Source organism: Cololabis saira, chromosome 5 (genome assembly GCF_033807715.1).
Source record: "Cololabis saira isolate AMF1-May2022 chromosome 5, fColSai1.1, whole genome shotgun sequence".
Lineage (NCBI taxonomy): Eukaryota > Metazoa > Chordata > Actinopteri > Beloniformes > Belonidae > Cololabis > Cololabis saira.
The window spans coordinates 19,257,178-19,266,775 of record NC_084591.1 but is presented as its reverse complement, the minus strand read 5'-3'; positions in this window follow the sequence as shown (position 1 = coordinate 19,266,775).

Here is a 9,598-nt window from a genome sequence, read left to right as displayed (position 1 = left end):
GTTCAGGCCACACAGGCTGCTGAATCTTTCGTCTCCTCGCATCGGTGGTGAATGGCCACTAATAAAAACTTGAGCATCCAGTCTATTACAGTAATTGTATCAAACAGCTCCTTGAAGTCTCGTTTTAGCACTTCAGACTCCTGTTTCACTGAGCCATCAGTTGAGCCAACATGTATATGAGGCGTTTCGCAGTGGGAGGTGCAGCCAGAATGTGCATGATATTGTCTCTCACATCAGATACCTTATCATAAGGAAAGTACAATATTTTTTGTAATTTGCCTCTGTTGTGCCACACAGAGGGGGTGCTATTCAGTTATCAAAAGATTTATTAATGACTGTCGAAAGACAGTCCTTAATAATTCATAAAATAGATTATTTATAAAATTGAATTATCAAAATGACTCAATCAAAACGGGGCACCACCTGATGTAATCAGGAAAATGATAACTAAACAGCGAAAATCAGTCTCAAGGTAGATTATTCTTTAGAATAATGGTTGAAGGATAGAGATCGAACACAAGCCCTGGCAAACCAGCATTTGTAATAAATATATGCAAAATAAACACAAACAACGTCATTCAAATTAATCAGAATTTATTTACATAAGTGTCAAGGAGATGGCGACACTTCGGATAAATTCTGATGCCTAAACTACACATAAAAACAACAATGAACTATCAGTAACACAAAACTTCAGATTACATAGGAGCGTGTGTGTGTGTGTGTGTGTGTGTGTGTGTGTGTGTGTGTGTGTGTGTGTGTGTGTGTGTGTGTGTGTGTGTGTGTGCACCTGTGCGTGTGTCTCAGAACAATGCCACGTCACGTGGACCTATAGTCAAGATGGCGGACCACATCACGTTACGTGAACCAGAAAGAAAATGGCAGACACGTTATTTAGACCATAAATAACTGGTGAAACGGCGCCACGCGAGTCTAACAAAGAGCCGGGAGGCCTCGTAGTCTAATTACTAACGTGTCCGTGTAGTGAAAAGGAAGGGAAACAAAGGACGTTCAGCTCAAAATACACACGTAACGGCCGCCGGGCGGCTGAAGAAGCCATCGGCGTGCCACAGTAATATGCAAACAGAATAACAGTAAACACAAGTCACGTTAACCGCTTTTAACTAACTGACTCCCAAACACAAGCCTCACGTCTCCCTGGTTCTGGTTCTGGTTCTGGAGTGGTCGGTGGTATCCTGAGGGTTTCTTTCTGACTCTGAAATGAAAAGGGACAGTGGTGCAGCGTGCAATAGCCGGGCGATCCCCTCTGGTCAACGGAGCCTGGTCACGTCTCATGCGCGCGGATCTTCCCGTCTTATGGCCGATAAGCACGTGGGCGTCACGGACTCAGATGGCGGGACGCTTCTCGGGCTGATATGGGCATGCTGAACGGAGGATGAGGTCCTCCTTGCAAAAGAACGGAGAGGGGAAGTTAGAAGGAGAGAAAATCGGGGGCGCATTGCACTCCGTGGCAACAGCGGATCTTACGCTCCGCAGGTAATCCTGTTCGGGAGCAAACCCGCTGGGCTTTGTAGTCTTTGGAAGCGGTCGGTGAATGAAACGCGATGCTGGTCTCAAACTGAGGATTCAGCCAGCTTTAAAGTCGAATTTCACATAATCACATAGTTCCTAAAAGTTCATAATCACAGGACGCTGGCCCAACACCTCACACATATTTTACATCTGTAACAGCATCACTAACAACCAGAGTCTCAGGTACAGGCATTGGCTTCCATCTTAGCCTTTTACTTTCTGAGTTGTTTTTTCCAGTTTACCTTTCTGCATTAAGAGACTTTATACAAAAAGTATTGGACAATATGATATCTGCAGTAAAATAATCTCCTAGTGATCAATTTATTAATTGCTCTGGCGTCATGCTCTAGGTCTCTGGAAAGCGCCTAGAGACAACTTGTATTGTACTACACACTATATAAATACAATTATATTGAACTGAATGCGACAGCACGGTGGCTTGGTGGTTATCACTGTTACCTCACAGTGAGAAGGTTCCCGGTTTGACTCCCTGGCCTGGCGGGGGTCTTTCTGTGTGGAGTTTGCATGTTCTCCCCGTGCTTGCGTGGGTTCCCTCTGGGTACTCCAGCTTTCTCCCACAGTCCAAAAACATGCATAGGTTGATTGATGTTTCGAAATTGAGTGAGTGTGAGTATATCTGGTTGTCTGTCTCTATATGTGGCCCTGGGATGGACTGGTGACCTGTCCAGGGTGAACTCCTGCATCTTGCCTGTAATTAGCTGGGATAGGCTCCAGCAGACCCCTGTGGCCCTGCAAAAGATAAAGTGGGTATGGATGGATGGATGAATTGAATGCTGAATTTTGTGGCTATCTTAATCTGCATGGGGATACTGTAGCTGGGCTTCCCTCAATTGATGACTACTGGCCAATGGCTCCCTCAAGTTGCAAACCTTATGTCATCTAAGAGGTTCAGGCTGATGAAGAAGCTTGTCCACTTCAATGACAATAGCTCCCTTGCATTATCGGCTGGTTGTTCAAGATCCGGCAATCGTTCAGCTTTCTGAATACTGCCTTTATGAAAGAGCCACAAATTCCCAAGGAGTGGATGACAACATGGTTGCCTACAAAGGCAAGACACCTGGTAACCTGAGGCCGTTCATCAAGAATAAGCCCTACAAATGGGGTTTCCAACTGATTGAAAGAGCTTGTGAGAAATGGCTTGCTTTATGACATGGCGCTGTATCAGGGAAATAATACTATCTGGTTCACTCCCTTTACAGTCTGGCCTTGACACGGATACTGAACAGGCTCCTTCTCCTGTCCGTCCCTCTGTTCCTCTGTTGCGGAGACCTTCGGATCGGGTATACCGTCCGCCACCACAACACACTACTCCTGCAGTGTCTGTCGGGACACAGAATGGCCCGCTGATAACACCCAGTGGACGTGTTGTTCGAAAGCCACAGCGATTTCTGTTATGACAAATGGATACCGACGGTTTATGGTGGCAAGGAATGGCACTCTTATATTAAAATTATTCAGGAATAAAATGCTTTGTTAATGACATTTTGGCTTGTTATTAGTAGTCGGTATGGTGTGGCTAGGGCGTCTCCGGTGTTCCTGGGGGGGGGGCTGGGCCGTGGGCGTGGGGGTCCCGCTCGAAGGGCCCGGCCATGCCTGGGTGAGGGGTGGCTGTCTGCGGTGGGGGGGCATTGCTGCCTTGGTCCTCCTGCCGCGTGCCCCCGCCCAGCAATAACAAAATAAACCAAATAAAATGGATAACATGAAACATGAAAAGTTAGAAGATAGCAAGGAAAGGTACATTTTTCCACCCTAACATGATGCACATGAATCCTGTACCAAATGTACCCAATTACTTACTGCATATCTACTTGTCAAAGCCAAAAAGAATCATGTTCCTTAGTACCCCAAATCAGCACTTTGACTCACGAAGGGGGTTGCAAAGAGATGGGAGGATGGCCAAACAATTGGATATTTGTATTCACAGCATCATCTCAGGCGAAGTAAAATAACAGTAGTCCAGCCTATATTTGTTTTCATCCATCTTTTGAATCATAGTAACATCCATATCAACAAGTAAAGGAATAAATATCTGTGTGAATTAGATTAGAGTGTAAAAAATGGTTGCAAAATGAATTTGTAGGAGTTTTGTCCATGTTTTATTTACAGGAACAAGCAGCTGAAGATACAATCAAACTAAGGACACAGGTGTCATGTGGAAGACTTAAGCCAAGGAAACTGCCTTGCAGATGTGCAGGTTTACAGAGCAATGTGTAACGTTTTCCTTGGACCGCTCATGCATAATTTATTTTACTTTGTGTATGGTGCATGAGACTGAATACCGTAAGCTGCTTTATTTTGCAGACTGCATCTTTCCTGAAGAACATTAACACATTTGAAGTAAACTGACCAACACCTGTAAACAGTTGCACATCAGTGGTATAACAATATTTAATCCAAGATGTCTATTGTGCATCTAGGATCACACCTTCCCGTGTTGTTCTTTGGGGTTGATTTCATTTTTCAAGCAGATAGTTACAGATTTGGTGCAAAAACCCATTCACTCAGGGCACATTATCTGCTTCTGCCAACCAGATGGCTGTTCACACAGATGGTTGTGACAGGTGTTCAGATACGGTTGTGTTAAATAACAGTAGCTTAGCGCAGGTGGAGTGCAGTCTAAGACAAAAACCATACACACAGGAAATCTTAGATAAAACTGATCAGTCAGAATCACCATCTTATTTTCCACTATCAACAACCATCTGCCCCTCTGCAAAATACACAAACAAGGTGCAAACATTAAAGAAACTTACCACTGAATTCTTTCAGAGGTCATGCTGGACATCCCTCATGACAAAAGAAATGACTTATTTTGACCCTATTTCCTCTTTTATCATAACATTGAGGGTAACCAAGTTGCTGTGATAGTCTGGAGACAGCCTGAAAAATACATCCCCCACTTTCATTGCTAAAGTTCAGTATTTTAGAACATGATTTCTTTTTAAAACAACAAAACAACAAACATTTAGACCTTGCAGTCCTTAGAATGATAAATAAAACATAAAAAATGAAATCCAACACATACTTACACTGTGCCATCTATTCATTTAGCAAAAGGTAAGTCAACATGCGAAAGCAGTGTCTGAAAAACTAGATACACCTCTAATACTTCCATAGGACAAAAGAGGATAAGAAACAGCCAGGTGCTTCTTTATCCACTCAATTTGTTTAATTTAGCAGGCGTGCACAACATTTTGACATTCCATTCGTCTGAAACATTCAGCTGTGTGGTAAAATAATGCCAAAAAGGAGGGACAGGAATGGTCTTATAGAAAACATTTTTGCTACTTATCAAACTGGAAAAAGGTTATAAAAACATTTTCCAAATAATTTGGAGTCTATTGTAACATAAGAGAAAAGAGGGATTACATGTGGAGTGGACCAGTGGTGGAAATCCCAGGAAGCTGCCCCCAGGATCAAAACTGTGCTATTCTTAATAATAATAGTTACATCGCGGACTACAGACTTCAGCATCTGAAGTGATGAAATTCCTGACGTGATTTAAAAGAAACAAAAACAACAAAAAACAAACTGTGGTTTGTTTAGAAGGGCAACCAGAAGAAAGCCTCTTACTTCTAGCAGTTGCAGCACCGCTTAGCTTTGCTAAGTTGCACCTGCATAACCCCTAGGACTTCTAGAAGGATGTCCTTTTGAAAGACAAGGCCTAAATGGAGAATTTGACAGTAATACACAGGGCCCTACACCGTGACTCACGATGGGATTGTCCCTAAATTATAAAACGGTCCCAACTGATCGAGCCAATGTTCAGATGAGGGCAATCTCAGTACAGGAGAACTAATATGGTGACCTGGGTATATATGGTGACGTACAAAACGTGCGGCGCGCAAAAAACGTGCGTACGCCACGTTCTACGCTCACAGTCGGATGTTCAAAAAGTGTCTTGAATGTGAAAAGTTGCGGTCCTTCACGCACACATCAAGTCTGGCGTACGGACATTTCTGTGGTTTTGTCCGTTGGCGACGCTCACTGGTGATGCAGTGAAGTGCAGAATATGAGGAAACGTAACGTCAACAATAAGTTCATGACCACAGGTGAAGGACACGACAGTCCCCACATCCAGATAAGTTACACAGCTGATTTAGGTTACCAAGAGGATTCTTCTGGATCGCTGCCCTGAACTTCGGACCAGCTAGCAGGTAGGACATCTCTCATTCGCCATGACGACCGTATGGGACAACTATTTGAGATAAAAGCCGGATCATAAAATATCGCGTGTCTGATCAGAAAAAGTTTATGTTGTTCAAATTGTTTTAGGTGAATGGTGATTGCCAACATCCACAATGCCAACTACAAGACTCAATATACATGTACATTGGGCTTAATCCGTCAGTATTTAATATGCGTGACAATAAAGCGGAACAAGGAGCCGTTTTTCGTCTGACAGGAGCATAGCGAGCTCACGGTCAGTGTTTTTTTTTTAAATTTGTTTCACTTGTTTTTTAAAGTTGTTATGATGAGCGGTTTTTAATGGATATTTATCCTCATTATCATATTCAAATGGATCTATTAGAGGGAGGAGAGTTGTGCTCCTGCATGTGTGCTCAATTCTACGTTGATTGTGATGTTCAAAGAAACGTGCGTGAATTTAGGCGTACGTACCGTTTTGAGAATCTGAATTTTTTTTTGTGTACGCAACAATTCCACAAACAGATTCACAATGGAATCCATGCACTCTTTGTACATGAGGCCCCTGGTATTTTGTAAACAGCTGTTGTGTGGATGTAGGGGCTTTCAAGCTAGGTACTCATCTAAATTAAGTAAGAGACAGATTGACTATAGGAACCTTCCAGCCATCATATGTCACCACATGAGGGGCAGGACACAGCACAGTCCATCACAGCTCCACACACAGACAAGCTAAATAATCAACTATGTCCACTTCTGGAACTCTCAAATCGATCCTGCAGAGAAAACTGTACATGCCACCTTAGAAAAGAAAAAAAAAAGGAAAAGTTAATAGTAACATAACATTACATAAAAAATCAAATCTCCAAACAAAAGGTTGGAAGGGATTTGTGCATTCCTCTCTCCTCAAGCACATAAAATCATTAAAACCTTGCAAAGAATCTGGAGAATTAGAGCAAGAAAATGAATGAATTTCAAATGAATTTCAAATGAAATCACTATATATATATATATATATATATATATATATATATATATATATATATATATATATATATATATATATATATATATATAGTGATAAGTGTAGTACTCAATCTATCATGTGGATAAACTGAAATCACAAGGTTATTTTCCTTTCTTTTATTTTATTTTATCTTAACAAGAGTTTAGTCATAGTAGAAGAGAGTAGAATGTTATGGTGAGAGTTGAGATTTTTAATATTCCTTTGGCTCCTTTAGTAGTCTTTTATTTTCCTTAATAATTTTCTTCTGAATCTTTGAGTCTTTGAGTTTGACCAGTTTTATCCTTTCCTGAAGATTGAAATCCTCATTTAACTTTTGTATAATTAAGAAAACCGAGTTATATTCTCTACTTTTAAAGCAGCACAACGTAACTTTCAGCTTTTGTTGAGTTTGGCGGCATCTTTTGGACAAAAGCGATAGTGCTTTACCAGAAATAACACTACGTTTCCCATGAGCACCAGCGCGTACTGCCGGAAAGATCCTGTCCCGTCGCGTGCATTTGTTTTTGTAGCAGGTTGGATGCTACGGGGGTCACAGAGACAGCGGACACCGGGATCTTTGCAATGACTTTTATTCTTTCGGGCACAAACGGTTCAGAGGCCTCGTCAGCCGAGCTGCTCGCCTCTGGTCTGCTTCCGTCCTTTTTTCGTCTCCAGAGCCCACACCCTACTGAAATACACAGAATGATTAGATTCACCTGTGTACCGTCAGCTGTTCCAGCCGCGTCACCTGTGCGCCACTCCCCCGCACTCCCTCTCTCCCCTGCAGACCACGCCCCAATCCTGCACCCTGCCACATACCCCCATCGCCCGACTCAGGCCGGGGACCGTCCGGCCTAGCCAACTCCCCCCCCCCGGAGCGGGAGAGGAAGTCAGGGACCGCCATCTGAGCCCCCGGCCTGTGAACCACTCTGAAATTAAAGGGCTGTAAAGCCAAATACCAACGTGTGATCCGCCCATTGGTATCTTTCATGCGATGGAGCCACTGGAGGGGAGCATGATCCGACCAGAGGGTGAATGGGCGCCCCAGGAGGTAGTAGCGCAGGGACCCGACCGCCCACCGAATGGCGAGGCACTCCTTCTCCACCGTGCTATACCGCCCCTCCCTCTCCGACAGCTTGCGGCTGATGTATAGCACGGGGCGGTCCATCCCCTCCACCTGCTGGGACAAAACGGCCCCCAGCCCTCTGTTCGAGGCATCAGTCTGCAGAACAAAAGGGAGAGAAAAGTCAGGAGTATAAAGGAGCGGCTCCCCGCAGAGGGCCTGTTTCACCCTCTCAAACACCTGCTGGCACTGCTCCGTCCACTGGACCGGATCTGAGGCACCCTTTCGGGTCAGGTCAGTCAGGGGGCTGGACAGATCGGCAAAGTCCGGAATGAACCGCCGGTAATACCCCGCCAGCCCCAAGAACTGCCTAACCTCCTTTTTGGTCTTGGGTCTTGGGCAGGCCGCAATCGCAGCTGTCTTGTCTACCTGGGGACGCACCTGCCCGCCTCCCAAGTGGTACCCCAGATACCGTACCTCCCTCCGTCCAACCACACACTTCTTCGGGTTGGCCGTGAGCCCCGCCTGTCTCAGTGAACCGAGCACCGCACCCACCTGCCGCACATGCTCCGCCCAGCTGTCACTATAGATGATGACGTCATCTAGATAGGCGGCAGCATACGCAGCATGCGGGCGCAGTACTCTGTCCATGAGACGCTGAAACGTGGCAGGGGCTCCGAACAAGCCGAACGGAAGTGTGCGAAATTGGTACAAACCGTACGGAGTGGAGAAAGCCGTGATCTCCTTAGACTCTGGAGACATGGGAATCTGCCAGTAGCCCTTGGTCAAATCCAGTGTCGTGAAAAAGCGAGCTGTGCCCAGCCGATCCAGGAGCTCGTCGACCCGAGGCATCGGGTACGCGTCAAAACGTGACACCTCATTCACCTTGCGATAGTCCACACAGAAGCGTATAGACCCATCCTTCTTCCGCACCAGAACGATGGGACTAGACCAGCCACTGTGGGACTCTTCTATTACCCCCATTGCCAGCATGGCGTCCAATTCGGCCTTCACCACTTTGCGTTTGTGTTCCGGCAGCCGGTAGGGACGTGAGCGCACCGTCACCCCCGGGCGTGTCACAATCTGGTGCTCTATGAGGTTTGTGCGTCCTGGTAAGGGAGAGAACACATCAGCAAACCGCTGTTGCAACGAGGCCAGGTCTGCCCTCTGGGACGCGGAGAGCTGGTCCCCACAAGCGAGCGAGGCTGGATTCGCCGAGTTTGGCACCTCAGGCCCCAACTCATCTCTCTCTCTTACCTGCGTCACCAGAGCGACCGGTACCGCCTCCCTCCAGGCTTTAAGGAGGTTGACGTGATACATCTGTGTCGCTCCACCCCTGTCAGGACGCACCACCTCATAGTCCATGTCCCCCACTCGCCGTGTGACCACGAAGGGCCCTTGCCACTTGGCGAGTAATTTGGAGCTAGAAGTGGGCAGCAATACAAGTACTTTGTCTCCCGGAGTGAAATTTCTCAGCCTGGCTCCTCTGTTGTACAGCCGTTGTTGCCGCTCCTGGGCTGAGAGCAAATTCTCCCGTGATAGCCTCCCCAGTGTATGGAGTTTTGCTCTCAGCTCCAAGACGTGCTGAACCTCATTTTTACTGGGGCTTGGACCATCCTCCCAGTTTTCTTTAACCAGGTCCAAAACCCCACGCGGTGTTCTGCCAAACAGCAGCTCAAAGGGGGAAAACCCTGTCGAGGCCTGGGGAACCTCACGCACTGCAAACAGCAGAGGATCAAGCCACCTATCCCAATTCCGAGCGTCCTCTTGAATGAACTTACGGATCATGGACTTAAGCGTCCGGTTAAAACGCTCACATAACCCATCCG